At 32.2% G+C, this 18,079-nt stretch overlaps 1 protein-coding gene across 7 annotated transcripts in view; it reads left to right on the top strand.

The window, feature by feature from the left end:
- The window catches only part of sona (sol narae), an 83,308-nt gene that overhangs the window by 21,377 nt on the left and 43,852 nt on the right, over positions 1-18,079 (top strand). For 6 of the 7 annotated variants that reach the window (XM_071888569.1, XM_071888571.1, XM_071888568.1 and 3 more), the window contains exon 2: positions 146-266. The exons of the other annotated variant lie outside the window; for it this stretch is intronic. The gene's annotated coding sequence lies outside the window, so the exon portion shown is untranslated. The remainder of the gene's footprint in view (positions 1-145; positions 267-18,079) is intronic. 7 annotated transcript variants of the gene reach the window in all.

Genomic DNA, 18,079 nt, shown 5'->3' with positions numbered 1-18,079 from the left:
GTCAAAAAAAAGAATCTCAAAAATATAATCAGACGAACGCTTCTGCTAAATAAGCTACATGTATTATTATTGACTTTTTATCATTTTTCTATGATATGTACTTATCAATAACTTTATCAACACTTTTTTTTTATTATTACTATAGGTAAGAAAATCCGACTATAACAAATCCTTTTCCACCAATAAACCGGCATTTATTGAGAGATTTTCATCTTTCAATACCTGACTTCCTTATATGTACCCCTACATATGTACATTAATCCACTGTAAGTTGACACAATTCGTATTTTTATATATACATATTAAGGTTAAGAAGTTCTACATATATATATTAAGTTGTACAAAGAGTCACATTCTATATTCCTTTTATGAAAAGTAGATATTTATCAGTTTACATATAATTATTATTATGCATAATTGTAATAAAGCTGTAGCAACATCAAAATGAGAGATAACTTAAACTTATTCACTCGAGAAATAAAAGAACTTTTTTGATTTTGAAGAATAATGGAATAATTGGTTTTGGGTTGAGCAACGGTAAGGGTCCCTTCTTGTTCGTCTGATCGATTGATTAGAACGTCATAGAATGTATACATATTATATTCAAGAATTTTATTTTTCTATTCCATTTTTTATGACTGACTCTTTACAATATAAACACGGCTTAGAATATATACATCCATACATAGCCTTGAAATATGAAGAAAATTTCAAGGCTTATCTATTACATAGATAGGGGGTGGGGAAAGAGGAAAAATTGACCGTATATAATTATTTTTGAGCTCATTATGTATCTAGTGCAGACATCAATTATGTACGTAGAAGTAATTCCATTCAAATAAAAGATAATGGGGATGGAAAGAGTCTTTAATTAAAAAACAAACAAATTGTGATATGGGCACAATGGGCGCGTCATTATCTCCCAATCACAAAAATTGACGCTGTATATTGCTGTTATCTGTCAATTGTTTGCTTCTTTCCCCGTAATGAGGGTTGATTTGTTGTTGAATTTGAATTAAAAGTGATTCAGTTCTGAACAATTCTCAACAATAATTAGGAAGAATGGGATATATTGAACAACTGATTTTTGGCTTTTTTTTAGAGAAGATAGTGAGATACAATATATGTAACGACGTGTGAACTTTCTATTGTTACCTTTATTGTATTATATTGTATCAAGAATAGTGTTTGATTGGTCCTACAAATTGGATCTACTAATCAGTCTTTTTTTATATATATTGGTCTGACCTTTTCTACACCATTCAACGACCTGTCCTAGGAATGACAAATTGTTATTCGCACCCGAATGATAGGACTGCAGTTTTTTTAGTATTTTTAGACCGATCCAACACTAATTATAAAACTTTCAATACGAAAAGAAACATAAAAAAGGACTAAAATCCATTGTTCGTCACCCAATTCTGGCTTAATTTCTCCCAAATATGGAATCATCATTCAATAATTGTTCACAGCTTAAAAAAAGCTAATTAGAATTCAACTTATCAACGTTCAAAACACTGCTGAGGAAAAAAGAAGTAGAGACATCAACAGCTAATAGAAAAATATAGTTTAAATTTTTGAAGTGAAAGTGAGATAACGCCATACTATAGAGAATATATAGTTTAGCGAAGTTTTATTTGAGGGCACTGTTATCGCATGATTTTATGTCAGTTGTTCCTTGGAGGATATAATTAGGCTATTTTCTTTAGTTTTGTAATATTTTTCAAGTTTTTTTACACTGTCATCACCGAGAGTCTGTTCTACCCAATATTTTTTTTTTTTTGAAGTAGCATTTTTCGTTTTATTAAGGTGGAGTCATCCATAGTCACTCCGACCAAAACCATCGATCATTATAATGCTTACGTTATTAATACGTAATTTGTCGCATACAAGCATGTGAGATTATGGGTAATGAATCAAGTAGGTATCAAGTATACTTGCATTTAAATAATCATATTAAGAAATACTTTTATTCAATGCAGTTCTTTTTAATAATATTTATAATTATACGAACATACACCAAGACTATATAGAGTATAGACTAGTGAAGTACATACATACTATGCTACGTTATATTTGAATATAAAAGTGCCACACCCGGTGAGAGGTTGAGTGTCTTTTGTAACTCTTTCTATTTCTTAATGATTTACATATTATATATAAGTTTTTATAAATAATGGAAATCTTTTTGAACTCTGCAATCAAGTCATGATAGCGGCATCACTTAATCATATGAAGCAAAATCATTCTGTGAATCTCATTTGGTATATGTAGGTATATGGCAAGTATCACTATCAAGATCTACTAAGTATATATATATTTCTTTGATCATTACTCTCTTTGTATCAAGGTTAAATTCCAAATGGCTAAATGGCTTATGATTTTAATTTATGTAGGTATTTATTTAAACCCCATTAAAGAGTGTATAGATATGTTGTGTAGATTTTGGGTAATGAATGAATGACTTATAGGACTTAAAAGCTAATGAAATAACAAGATTATGTAACATAATTACCATTTATAAAATGATATCGTTAAGTAGAACGAACGTGATAATTTCTTATCCGATATAAAGATTCAAATTACTCTAAGTCTATAACCTGTATATATTAACTTTGATCTTGTTGTCACCATGGAGATCAAGAAAAAGACATGGACATATTGTCAAAAAAAATACTCAAAATCAGTATGTTGTTATCAATTCTTCCCAACCATGGTATTATTATTCAATAACAGGTTCTGAACAAACTGACACAAATTATCCACAAGGTGGTGTGACACTCTGTAGTTTGTTAACTACTTGTTTTAAAAAAGATTTTCTACCGCCAAGCTTGCGTTTTGCCTTGTGGTAAGAAAAACTGTAAAATATGGCGACTTTTCTCATTGACGACTGCTCAAACAAACCTGAGTCAAACAATCACTAAACTATCTAAAAAGTTTCCTTCCAAACGAAATCTTATCTATTTAACACTATAATCAGCCGAACGCACTTATACAACGCGAGATACACATTACTAAAGCCATCAATTGAAAGAATAATGGATTTCTTTTAAGTACACCTAACATATATCATAAGATGTTTTTGTGTTGACGTACCACATAATATGAGACTCCGTCTTTGTCTCCCCTGGAACAATTTACTTATGATGAACAAAGTGAGTAATTGTATACTAGCCTAGCTAAGAGGAGCATTAATAGTCACGTACAATTATACACATTGTGGTTATTATTACATCATGATTTGATCTGAAAAAGTGACGTTAAGTCTATTTCCTAAGCATCAATCAATTCATCCAGGATACTCCAGTCAAGTTTCATTTCTCTTTAATGATGAGCATCCTCATAATTTGTGCTTATGATAATGATAACGGACGTCATTATTACATAAGATACTATTATAAAGTTGAAGATGTTCAACTTATAAAATGTTATAATAGTTCTACATATATATGTAGCTATCTACATAAATTAAGCGGGATTATCTTCTGTAAAACAATCAAAATCCACCTTCAGTGAAGAAATGTCAAACTCATTATCATATGACGAATGAGTTTCGAAACATTTTCTTTTAAATAACCACATATCAATTTTTAGTAATGATGCCTTATGGGGCTCTAATTTCGCGCTGCACAATTATTTTGATTTTTCCTTTTGAAAATGCAAGAAAAAAAGCGCTATACACTGATTATTAAAAAAAATACGTTCCCTTTTTGCTCCATAGAATGACTTTTTAAAAAAAAAACTTAATAAATTTTTATATAGGTTCGAACAATGTCAATCAAAATGATATAATGGAGAATAACAAATAATACTTTTTTTAAATCTTTATTGCCTTTTTTTTTTTTTCATATTTTGAGCTTTTCAAGAATATCCGTTATCGAAATGCGAAAAAGGTTAAAGTAAAGACTGTCCGGACGTTCATATATTCCCCTTTTAAAGGAGTGACACTCGCTCACTCAATAACAATATTGATAATGATGTATATAGCTTTACAATAGACGTAAAAAAATTATGGAACTGTTTTACATAAAACAATTAGTAACATTTTTGAGAGAGGAATATCTAGTTATACATATGTGGTGCGTCAACTTTAAAAAAGTCTTAAACAAAAATCAAAAGTTGGAAAACATCACAATTTATCTTTTTACCTCATATATAGATACAACTCAATATTTCATATACATATTTGAGTAAACTATAGGTTTATTATTCAAATTTGTGGGATGAGATAAGATACCCATGAACTTTTGCAATTGTTTAACGCTTTTACTTAATTTAAAAGACTTATTTTGGTTCCAATATAAGTATTTTCCAATAAAATCTGTCAATTTCTAAGTCTTTTATTGTGACAATCAATTTTGATTACTTTAAGTGCTACCAAAAGGGTTTATAAGAATAATTTGTTGATATAAATTGACAATAATCTCAATCTTAATATAATTTTAATGTAACTCTCCCAATTTACGAGACCAGATAAGGATATGAATAAAATTTATCGTAGGAATATAATTTCACTTCTCAGTGATTTAATAATAATGACAACAGCTAAGGAGAAGAAAATTCATTCTTCATACTATTAATTCCAAAAAAATGAGCCTGACAAAAACACACACGATTTGCATCACTAGTAATTTCCCATTTGAATTATTTGTGGTTACCATGGGAAAGGAGTGGGATGACATGTATGAGGAACATTTGAAGAAGACCTGAAAAGAATTCAGTCCTAAGATTGAGGCCATCCATAGTGGAGGACACTTATAGATTTAATTGGGTATATAAAGTATCTTTGTCCTACTTCTAGTACATTTTGAAAGTCGTTATAAAATTCCTACGTAGTTAGTCGAATGTGCATATTTTTTACAAGACTCACTCACGTCATGCATATAGTTATGCATCAACACTGTCTAATTTAATCATGCCTAATGTCCATCATTTTGACAAGTAATTAATCCTCTCTTTTTTATAACCAACAATATATCTACCTACTAGGAAGATATGATGCGACTCGGAAAAAGATTATTTGATTATTATAATAGTCACTTAAAAGGATTAGCATGAGGTTTAACAAGTGATTGTTATATGGGCATAATATTAAATACCTACATATGATGACGAAAATGTACGTACAGTATGTGTAAGAAAAATATGCATTATAGCGGCCGACATTAACAAAATCATCAAGAGCTCAAACGTGATTAAGATTAACACCTTAAAATTATTTAACTAGTGAAACAACAAATATTCGTTCTTTAAAATTCAAAATTCCACCTTTTGCCTAAAATGCACTATCTACACGAGGTCTAAAGCCCTTGCACATTCCGATGATATACTCATCGAACACACTCATCCACTCCCACTAAATGGAGGCCTTCAGTTCAACAGTATTTATGTGGTAGACAGCAGAGACCTAGGCCTTAATATTACCCTAATCCCACAGTCAAGCAGGTTCAGATCTGGTGAGGAAGAAGGATACAATGTCCAATGGTGGAGTTGTTGCTCTTTATCGGTCAACCTGTTAGCCTTTACTACTGCTGTAATGACTTAGCCTTTTCGGCAGACGTAGTTCTTGAGGTCCATTTTTTCACGGAATTTCTGATCGTCCCTTCACTTACGTTGTGTTTATTTTTTTGTGAGCTTGCGCATTAAGGCATGAGGATTGCTTCAATACTTTCTCTCAAGACACTCATAAACTCCTCCGACCGCTTTATGTTGTAGCCCAATTCCCAAACTTCCGTAAATAGCTACAATCAAAAACTCAAGCAACTTTCTGAATCTCAAAACAGGGGACCTCTTCACTTTTACAATCTTGACCATCTCTCAGACGGGAATTCCAGAGTGGAGCAAATCTATATTTCTTCGACGACATCACAAAACTGGCTTGTATTACTAAAAATTGTATGACGGTAAAAGGAAGGCCTCAAGACGGATCTCTCAAATAATGTATGTTCCATTGCCCTACGTTAATTTTTTCGGAATTTATTTAAGTTTTAATAGATGTTGCATTTTTGCTTACGCACGCTGTATAAATATATGTGTGTGTGTATATATAGAGAAGAAATGAGAGGTTATGTGTCTACATATTATGTGAAGTAAATCTGTCTTACTTCCTATAGGAATATGTAAGTATAATAAATTAAACTTGCCTACGTACGTTCATTCATTTATCCCTATAAGGTCCATTCCTTCCTTGAATATTGATTCATGAAAAATATGTAGTGTCTATTGTATTGTAGGGATATGACTGTTGCATGCATTGTTGACTACTAAAAATAATTAAAATTATAAACATGGGTCATTATTTTACTAATCATTATTGATTAAAGAGAGTTTTTATTTAGTACTCCAACTCCCTAATATTAGAATGGGCTGTAAAAATCAAATTAAATTTTAGTCCTAGTTTTTGGATGCAAGAGCATATTTAAAGTACTCTAAAAAGAATAATTAGAAATTTACTTAAAATTACTCATTTCATCAAATTGAAATGAGTAATTTATTTATTTCGCATATTTATCAATTACTACATGAATGTGCAGGTAAATTGGAGCATTTTTAATTGGCTATAACTACTGAAATTTTAATTTTATAGAAAACATTTTGTTCAAAATTTGTTCGTCCATTGATGGAGAAAAGGATTATTTGATGTGTCTACCGTTGGCGGTGATGACCTTGTCGAGGAGGGTCTAGAAAGAGGAGCAGGCCGAGTCGACGTATGCAGGATTTAGCTTGGCCCAGAACTTCACGATTGATTTCGCGAGGTCGGCTAACTGTTGTGAAGCCTCAATCATTAGAGCTAAAGGGATAAGTCTGCAGGGACCAGAAGTCGACGTTTTCTTCCTTAAGCAAGTCGAGGGTCTTTTTAGCCTTGTGAGCGAGGAGTGAGTCCTGCTGAAAGGTAAACCTGTTTCCCCCATTGTTTGCTTTCTTCCGCGTAGTGACTTTATCCTTCAGCATCTCGCACTTTTTCATCACCAAGCATCTCTTTTTGGTTGAAGAAGATCGACGGTATCACCGTCCCGTTGGACCCAATGACCCCCAACGTCATGACCAAGACTGGAAACTTAGTTGTGTAAACTAAAGGGACCTTCTCCTTCTTGTCAGCTAAGAAACAGTTGTTTTGCCTGCTGTATACCATGTTTACGGTCCACTTCTTCTCGTCGCGGAATAAAGTTTTAGGACGATGTATATCTTTGAGGAAGTTCAATAATTTGCAGCTCCTGGTCAACCGAACTTCCTTAATCTTCGATGTCAAGATGTGCCTCTTCGAGCTGCGTACTGACTCCGTAGATTTTTTCGAGCACAGTAATGGGCGTTGCAGGGTTCGCCTCAATCGATAGTTTGAGGCCTACCAGAAACGTGGGATTCCTCTTCTTGTCGCTTCTTGCCTTGTGGAACATCCGTTCGGAATGGCCGGTTAGCTTCCCTTTATGGTTGATCCTATAGACCGTAAACCTGGGATACTATATCGCCTTTGCAATCCCGAGAGGATTGTGTCCCGAGCGAATCTTTTCGACAACGGCCGACCTTTTCTCTTGCTCCATGTTTGTTGGTTTACTTATTTGAACAAAACTTTTTGTGCATAAACTAGAAGGCCAAACTCTTATTTCTTGTTAAAAAAAATCCTGTAAAATTTAAATTATCCAAGTTATAGCACTTTAAAAAATCTCCCAATTTGCCTCCACATCCACGAGACAAAGAACATGATGTAGAAAAAAAACATATGGAGAAAAGAAGGAGGGAGAAACAGAAAGGAGGAGAGAGATTTAAAAGAATGAAGGAAAATGAGGTTTTATTTAAGTAAAAACAGGCTCTTAATGAGCTCAAAGTAGCCCAAAAATTTCAATTTCGGGATACGATGAGTTTGATTTTTTTTTTCTCTCCTGGGAGTGAATTTCTCCCTCAAAAGAAGTCCACAAACTCTCAAACTAATTCTTCCACATCCCTTTGTTCGTTCAATTCCTCCCTGAATAATATGTCGTTAAACCTTGGTTCAAAGAGTGTTGAAATAGCCAAAACATTAATATTTTACAATTTATTTTTATTTATGAATAATATAACTGTGGCCATTCAAACTTTATAATGTGCCACAGAATACTGATATTTCTGTAATTCCTAATAAAATAATTTAATTAAGCCCTTAATATATCGATCATTCCCGGAATGTTCAATTATTGCATTTACCTGAGCCGCTTTTTGAATTGGTAAAGAATGAATAGCCTTTTCCTCAACATTTGTCATTATTATTTAACTCATGAGTAGTGAGCTTCCATTGCATTCAATTATTCAAACATTCAATTATATTCAAACCCCGATTTAACATTCGTATATCTTTATGAGAGACGGAGAGTCACCTTGAGGATTTGTGGTGGAGTTATAATTGTAAGTCTTTGTTAAATTATAATAAAGGATCGACATTGGAATAATTCTTGTCTATGTCCTTGTTCATTCCCTTAACGACATTTCGCATGGTGCATGAAACTTTATGACAGCTAACCTGCTTTACTCTAAAACATTCTTCAAATTGTCAATCTTGATTTTCAATTATTTTTTTTAACATGCCCCCAAAAAAAAAAAATACGATTTTCATCACTAAAAATACACATCAAATGTACAGTTAATCCTTTATTTGAAATGTTTCATCTCATTTTTCGGTTGCAAATTTTAACAAGATACAACTTGTAAAAAGAGAGAATTCTGTGAGTAATGAATTGGTGCGGTAACTTTTTGATTAATAGTTCAAAGTACAATCTACGGTGTAGTCTACATTTATATATCGTTATTTTATTTTACAGACACCCTCAGTGTAATAACATTTTTGTATGAATATTCTTCGTTCTTATTCCTCTTGAAGGAGTAGTCCCGTTTCCTTCTTCTAAATAAGTTTTTAGAACAAGGAAGTTGCCGTTCATTCTGGTGTGTGTGGAACTACATATGAAATAATACCTAATAATCATGCATATGTAGCTAGTAGATGACTTGGATTTACAATTGCATATTGTACCCCTACTTCTACAGTTGTATTAAAGGGTTGTTTAAAAGTACCTGTACATCATATGTACAAATAATAATCATAAATGACTGCATCATAGGTAGCACTACATTTGTTAATTGTATGTAAATATATTTCTTTCATTGCTTATGATGTATTTTGAAACAAAAATACATCAGGAAACAAGGGTCATAATAACAAAAAAACATTGTAATAAACATGACAGTCAAAGTCATAACTTCCTTTTTCTAAAAGAAATATTTGTTAATCTGAAAGACAAAAATTTTATTTTTGGTTCATAATGATATTGCACATTTAAAGCTTTGTTTTATACAGTTTTGGAAGATAGATGACGTCCCAAATTGTCCTTACACTGAATAAATCGAACTTTGGTATTTTAATACCCGGTGATTTTTAAATTTTTTTACATTTCATTTACAGGTTTTAGAGTGATGTTTATTTTATACTGAAAAACCTTAATTAGCTACAAATCCAATTTTGTAGTTGCGAATTATTAAAAGCTCGGATAATTAGTTATATGGGATTTTGTGAAAGTCTTAAAAATATTGGTTTTTACAAAAAAGTTTTTTGTATAATAGAAATTGAAGCAATATCTGATTGTATGCTTCACCCCCAATATAAACTAAGGAAATAAATTGCTATTAGTTTAATTTACTAAATGTTCTGTACAACCATTATTTTGGAAATATTTATTTGTGACAGCAAAGGCGAATTTTTTACAACTCCACAATATGATAGCGACTGACTCTCTTTCCAAGAAAACTTTAGAATCTGACCAAGTCCATTCTTCTATTACTTGTACACTCTGATAGAAAAGAAAGTCATGTTGCTACAGCCTGTACTACAATTTGAATTACTTATGTAATTCATAATCATACCGGATGTAGAAAAAGTAATGAGACCTTCTAAAAATACAGTTTTGAATAGGTGTTGTTGATTAAATCATGAGGGCCTTAAACGTCAGCAAGGCTATAGTCTGTAGGGTAGCAATCGTTTGGGTGATGAGGACAACCTTAAGTACAAACCCAAGAGTGCAAGACCCACCAAAGTGAAGCCTGAAGACATCATGGATGCCTTTAAGGTCAATCCAAATATAAAGATGTCAGAGTACACTAAGAAGAAGAAGGTACATCGGTCCACTGTAGGCAAGGCTATCCGAAATACTGGATGAAGGTCCCTCAGAAAAATTGAGATGCCCCTTCTTTTACCTAGTAATTGGTGAATAATGTTTTAGATAGAGCAATACATACAAATGTATGGTAGTTATCTATACATATATGGTTGAATAATGTGCCACATAATAAGACAAAAGTTCCTTTTGTCTTATTAAAGAAACGTGGGTATAAACATGTAGCTACAATCTACATAGGTAGCTTTTTGTACTATCTTCTTGTTCTCTTAAAATTAACGCCTATTAATGAACTACGAATACATACATGCGTCTGCACCAGTAACGATCCTTTTGATACGACCTTGAATAAGCTATTTACTATCTTAAAACATATCGATGGTACATATTTTGTGTCTACATTGTGCGATGTAAAATCGTGGACTTGACTCTAAGTCAATATGGATTACTTTGGACTAATGATTTTAAAATACTAGGCTGCGTTATTAAGAGAAGTGACTATTCCTGTTAATAAAAAATTAAATAAAAATTAAAGTTTCAAAAATCAACAGTTGTCAACATGAAAGCGTGAAAAGGCATATTTGCTCCACGCCCGAATGACCTATAAAAAAGGAAAAATCACCATGAAATCCTATGAAGTTGATAGCAAAAAAAAGGAATGAAAAAGTTTACTTTATGCGGAGTTTTTACTTTATGCTTCTTCTATGCGAAGTATTTTATTGAGAAGAAAAAATTATATTTGAGAGAACGTTGAGTATAAGGGTCATTTCTGTCTTATCTCCAGATTTGACTTTATTTATAAGTCTGGTCTTTTTTTCTGTTGCTTTCATGGAATCAAAAACAGTTGAACAGATCAACTACAAATTTAGCAAGTAGACATTTAAGTCAAACGAGCACGTTAGTAAATATATATATATATATGTAACTTTTCTCCTACCTTCATTCTTTGTTTAAATTCCATTATATTCATCCCTGTAACGTAGGCACCCTCGGGTAGTAATAAATATAGGAATTTCAGGAAAAATTCTCTTCCTCATTCTTTTGCATATTAACAAATTTAATTTGAAATTTGTCAAATTTTAAACAAAAAACTCATTACGTGCAAGGAATATTGTTGAAGATATTTATTTCAAAAGAGTTATTCGTTCATAAATAAATGTATCCCCAAATACACTAATTTAGCACTAAATACTATAAACACGGATACTGTTTTTAAAAAAAGGATCAATAATTATGAATAATGTGTGTGTGGGGGGGGGAATGGCAGTGATCGACTTCATTGTTTCTAAAATTCCATAAATTAACCATATCCAATGAGACATTAAGGGGTGGAAATTGTTAATATGTTTATTCTATATTATTGTATTGTCTTTTGTTGTTTATTTTCCATCAAAAATATTATGAAATATTTCGAAATAGTAGATTATACCAAAAATAATCCTGATAGTTATTTTTGCATTTACTTTCAAAGTTGGAAATAAAAGATTACGCTCTGTTTACTTTTTGAGCTTGTCGTTAATTATTTGAAATGAGTGATCCATACTATTGCAAAATACACTTATTTATCGTATATTGAAGTACTTGATTAGCGAGGGTTTTTTTTTTTTAAATAAGAGCCACTTTGGATGAGTTCGTAGTTATTATTCTTTAAAAGGAAACTCATATCGCTACAGAAGTTATGCAAATGTAGGAACTAGTGTTGAGTTCCAGTCTGAAAACCCTTTACCGGGGTGAGACCTTTATAAATTTTATTGGATAAAATGTATTTTGATCTTTTACAGAAGAAAGAAATTCGGTCTTCAACAATCACATCCAACATATCTTGGTCAGTTTTGCAAAAAAAAAAAAAAAAAAAAAAAAAAAAAAATATTCATCCATCTTGACCAATTTTATAGATTAATGTGTATGTGTGTTTCCATATTGTGAGGATCTTTAGAAAATACGTCTTCAGAGTAAGACCGAGAAAATGGTGCATGATTTGAAAAAATTACATTTTGATCCATTGTCTTGACCGAAATATCGGTTGAAATCGGTATAGAAAAAATAACTTAAAACCTAACGGGAAAAAGGAAATCGATCTCGGACCTTATCTCAACACTATGTCGTTACCTTTATTGTATCACGCAACCTGTACTTGTCCCAATTATGAACTTATTATTCATTAAATAATCGTAGGGAATTATTTACAATTTAAAAAGTACTCAGACAATTCCTAGGTGAGATAGAGTAATTGTAATACTATAATGTTTATTTGTACTTAATCAGTACAACTCCATCTATCCAATTAACGGGACATAAAAAATAAAAAAAACTCATTGTAATTTAACCAAGTAACATTCAGAACACTGATTAGTAGAAAAGAAGCAAAATTCATTGACCTCTGACAAGAAAATAGTATCTGTTAAAAAGGTTGCAAACAAAGTCGTTGTGGGGTAAAATATGGTTTTACATTATCACTGTGAGAGAAAAATATTGAGAGTAATATCATTGTTAGCAATATGATTGTGAGTAATTTGATTGCAAGTCAATATTATCGTGTCCAATTTTATTGTAATTATATTATATTCGGATAATCAAACTATTAAATGATTTTTTTTTTAAACAACGCAGCCTCAGCATCATGAATCCTTTCCATTTAAAAAAATACACCCAAGCCTGGACCTCTGGTTAAGGGTTTAAACTCAACCGCTGCAGCGTTTATAACCATCAAGGACCCCTTATAATATGCAATAATACCCCCCAGCTCAAGAGTTGTGGAAGTGAACTGTTGGGCCTTGAATCAGGTTAAAATTTTCTACCACTTCTTCCTGAGTATCAATGAGCCCTTCTAATATCCCAAAATAAATCCTCACCAGCAGGTTGTGCAGGTCATCGCTGCGAATGTATTAAGAATTTCTTGATGCAGAAAAATTGAACCTACCTTGGACCCCATCCATTCACCTTCACAACTCATGGGTCGAGGTGTACCATAGCATATTTAGGAGTTGGTGTTGGCGAGGTAACGGCGTGATCAATATAAATGTATCCATAAATAATAGTGGATAACACAAATTAGAGTCAAATTTGAAGGATACGTTTTAAATGGGAATCTTTAAAATAATGGATTTCTACAATAATAGAATTTAAAAAGAATGAATTCTACACAACAGGTTATGAAAACTTTCACAATGAATAATTTTAAAAGATTTGATATTTATGTACATGATACATATTAAAAAATCAAATGTACAAAGCCATAAATCCAGAAAAAATATTTTTTTTATTAATCTGGACATGCAATTCCAAAGTTCTTTTTTTTAAACATATATAAATAATGTGTGGTGAGCCAAAGGTGCATTTTGATCTTTAAAAAAAAAAAAAAATAGGGGAAAGATTTACGTCTGGCTTCTTCATCACAAGAAAGTGAATTAATTCAAGGGTTAACACGATGGTGATGGAGGCAGTGGAGAAGGAAGAGTTATATTTTGCACTTTTATTAAAGATTAGATATATTAAATGGGTTGAATTATGAAATAGGATAAGGCAATAATTCATGAAGTTGAAGATGACAAAGGGTGGAAATAATAAGAAATATTTACAGTGTGGGGGGAAATAAAGCGAAAAAATCTCTTTGATTACTTGCATCTTTATTGTTTGTATTTTTACACATTTTTTTATGGTATGAGAGTGTTAATTAGTTCAAACTCGACAATTTTGATCCTACAACATTTTTTCTATGTACACCTCAGTTTGAAGTGGAGTCCAAGAGGCAGTGTGACGCACAAATCTCAACTGGAGATATTTGCCATATCACTTCCTGCTCCAGGAACCTTGTGGCTGGTGCCTAGAAGCTTAATGAGTAGAAAAAAACTTTAAGAGAAAGCTTGGTAGTGAAGGACACAACAAAATACTCACTCATGAGTCCATAAAACGGTTTATCAGTTAAAATCGAGGGCAAGCCTAGAAAAAGAATCGCCCTTGCTAAGGATCTTCAAGTCGAAATGGGAAATGTGCCCTCCTTGATCATATGATCTTTCGCCTCTTTACTATGATTTGCAGTACGCACTTTAGAGGAAGGTTTGTATGTCACCTCAAAAAAATGTGGTAGAATTCAAAGCTACAGGGGAAAAGGAATGGAACAATATGTCCGAAAATTTTATGATTTCGTCCTTCAAAGACCGAGTAAAGGCAATGTTGATTACACATTTTTTATCTACGGTTAATCTCTTTAATAAAGAATTATTGACCCAACTTTGTGGTTGATGAAAAATAGCATGTCTAAGTTTCCATGCTCAAACCAAGAAGATTATAGAATAGAGATGCCACCAGTCTCTGCAACATTCTCGCCACTGAAAATGGCGTAGAGTAGATTACACACGCGTTGCTGTTTTTGTTGTGACTCCCACATTTTTACCCTTAGAGACATGGGATGAATACAAAACTTGTTTATTTTTAATTCAGTTTTCCTTTGGTTGAATAATGAAACCACGTAATTAAAATAAGGGGATAAAAACATAATTAAATGCTACTGCAAGTTTTGTGTCCCCAATCTATATAGTTTTAAAAGAATATTTTAATGAACTGTGGAATACGTAAGCTGCTATATATATTTATGCCTAGGCTACACTAAGTGTTGGCATTTCTGTCGGTAAGTTCAGAATGTTTTGACGTACGACCATCATTTGTGTTGTTTAGAGTGACTTGAAAAAATTAATTTGGCAAAAAAATGGAGTTAAGTAGTTAGCATTTTCGTGCGATCATTTTTCAACTCTTTTGACGTAGATTATCACAACAAGAGTGCATTGATGAACTTAAATCTTTGTATGGCGATGAAGCACCATCCTATATAACTTTGGAAAACTGGTTTAATGAATTCAACCGTTACCGACGCTCTCTCAAAGACGAATTCTGAGAAGGTCGTCCAAAAACGGTTGTTGTGCCAGAAAACATTGATACCGTGCGTGAAGTGATAATGCAAGATCGTCAATTAACATACCGTGAGATAGAAACATCCTTGGGCATTTCTTTCACCAGCATACATACGTTATTATATGTACACCTGGCCGTAAAAAAGGTTTGTTCTCCTTGGATCCCGCACAATTTGACAATCGCTCAAAAGAATGCTCTTGTCGATTTGTGCAAGGAAATGTTGAAAAAATACGCTTTAAAAGACGTTTATAAGATTGTCACAGGTGATGAATCATGGATCTATTCTTATGAGCCCCAAACAAAACAACAATCAACCGTGTGGGTCTTCCAAGACGAGCCAAATCCAACAAAAGTTGTTCGATGCAAATGTTCGCCTGTTTCTTCGGCAAAACTGGTCATGTGGCGACTGTTCCACTTGAGCATCGTAGGACAGTCAATTTTGAGTGGTTCATCACAATTTGTTTGCCTGAAGTCTTCGGAGAAATTCGAGAAAAATCATTTTTCACCATGACAATACGAGCTCTTACACATCAGCTCAAACCAGCGCCTTTTTGATTGGCCAAAACTTCGAATTGATGGGTCATCTACCATACAGCCCTGTCTTGGCACCCCATGACTTCTTTTTATTCCCGCACATCAAGAAAAGAATGTCGATTTTCGTCGCCAGAGATCCTGTTGAAGTGTTTAAAAACCATGTTATGGAGATGTCTCAATCGGAGTGGAAAAAGAGCATCGACAATTGGTTTGACAGAATACAAAAGTGTATAAATCATGCTGGAGAATACTTTGAAAAACAATAAAACTATTTTTGATGATAAATTTTTCGCATTTTCATTATTAGGTCAGAAATATATATATATATAGGAGCCTACGTACGTCAATTGAAACTTAACATTAGTAAACATTCCTTGCATTAGATCATACAAAGTTTTTCAGTGATTTACTCCGATGTGAGCTCAATCAAACTTTATAATCCAAATGGGAGACCAATTTGGAATCAAAATATTTATCTAGGTGTGTACTTGTCACCTAGCTAAGACCGGACTGAAAAGAATATGTTTCAAAACTTTAAATACCTATCATTCCACATTTGGTTATAACGGTGAAGATTTTTTGAACCAAGTTACACAATGTATTTAATTAGCTAATGTAGTATGTTTGATGTTGTAAACACTAATTATATAATTGTTCCTTTAAACGTTTGGAAGGATTTTATAGCATGTACAAACTACATAGACATAACATGTATTATTCAAGTGAGGAATAAAAATTCCTTTACAGACATATTTTGATTAAAACAATTTTATAAATCATAATACCTATACACAAATAGTACTGATGATGATTTGTTTTGTCGTCTTTTAAATAATGTGTTCCTTTACGCTAGACTAAACCGCATGGCATTAAAGCAGAACCCTTTAATTACATAATTAAACATCATATGTCACAAACAAAATATAATTATTATTATCTGTTAGTGACAGTTGAGAAATAGCTACTAACTTTTTTGCAATATGTCATGGTTACATTTGCAATCTTATTTCCATTGCATGCTCCTTGAATTTACATAAATTAAGTGTTGTAAAAAGAAATTCATTATTTTCGCCTTAGATGCTTTTAGTAATGTGTATCTTGCCTCGTATAGGTGCGATCAGTTTGAGCTAGATGGCATAAAAATACAAAGTTTCATACTAAAAAAACATTTGAGACAGTTTTTAAATTGTTTGAATCAGGTTTGTTCAAGCGATCATCAAAGATAGAAACCAGGAAAGAGAAAATAGGCCCTATTTGACAGTTTTTTCTTCAAACAAGGCAAAAACGTAAGCCAAGCGGCTAAAATATGATTAGTGATATAATCTTGATACTGTAACAGTCATCATCTGCCGTGATGATGGTCAGAATCCTAGATTCTGTCTCGGTAAATCGAATGAGAAATATGAAAGGCAATTGTCGAAAATGTATATAAATTGTCGAGTTTGACCGTATTTTGATTGCCAAGTAGATATACATTCATGGAAAAAAATTGAAATAAAAATAATGGATTTCTCTTGGCTACACCCAATATTATATAGAGTTTTAGAGCCACAATAACTGGCCATTTAATACAAATTAATAAATTAATTCATAATGAAAAAACCCTCAATGGCGTCACTAGGGATCGAGTTTTCCTCTTTTTCTAAGTACTATTAAGCACTGAACCGCAGTCCTTGATAAAAGATAAAGGCCAACACAACACTAAACGCACGTCCAACTCCGTAATTAGCGAGGTCATATGCAGGAATTGCTCTGATGTCGATTCTAAACTCTACTTTTAGTCTAAGAAGGAATAATAACCAGTGATGTACATAAACGCCCCAATATTTCAATCATAGATTTCGCTCAATTATGAGATATATATAACTTCTTTTGTTATAATATGTGGTAATCAGGTTACATTAGTAGTAGCGGTATGAGCATGGTTGCAATCTAAGCTGAGATTATACCGTTTTCTTGGAAATACAACCAGTCGTTATAACACATTAAAGTAGTGAAAAACACCTGCGTTTACCGTAGAAAATAAGTATTCCCGAAAAACGGTTTGACATAATATTAAATTAAATTGAACTAATTTTGCTCCTGAATTTTTATTGGTGCGATTTATGGAAATCAGTTAATTGCTACAATTTCAAATAAACAATAAACAATTTTTTCAATTCATTTTCATAATTACATATTTGCAAAGTTATTTGAACTCAAATAACTCCATATATAATAATAATAATAATGTTAAAGAGCTTAAAATGATGTTGTCTCATCCGGTGTCATACAATAATTTTAAATTTGTGCAGTTTGTCTAAATTAGGTTATTGGAACTGGATTTATTCTGGAAAAACTAATATTTTAATATCTTTGTGAAGTTGACAATTTTGTCATTATTTAATGAACTAATCATCCACAACTATACTAATTAATCATCTCTTTAAAATCTCTCAGCAAAAAAATTTTTCAACAAAAAAAAACAAAAAAGTAAAAAAAGTCACTGCTTATTAATATAC

Source organism: Lepeophtheirus salmonis, chromosome 5, assembly GCF_016086655.4.
Source record: "Lepeophtheirus salmonis chromosome 5, UVic_Lsal_1.4, whole genome shotgun sequence".
NCBI lineage: Eukaryota > Metazoa > Arthropoda > Copepoda > Siphonostomatoida > Caligidae > Lepeophtheirus > Lepeophtheirus salmonis.
Note: the sequence above shows the minus strand (reverse complement) of the source record. Positions and strands in the feature narration are given on the sequence as shown.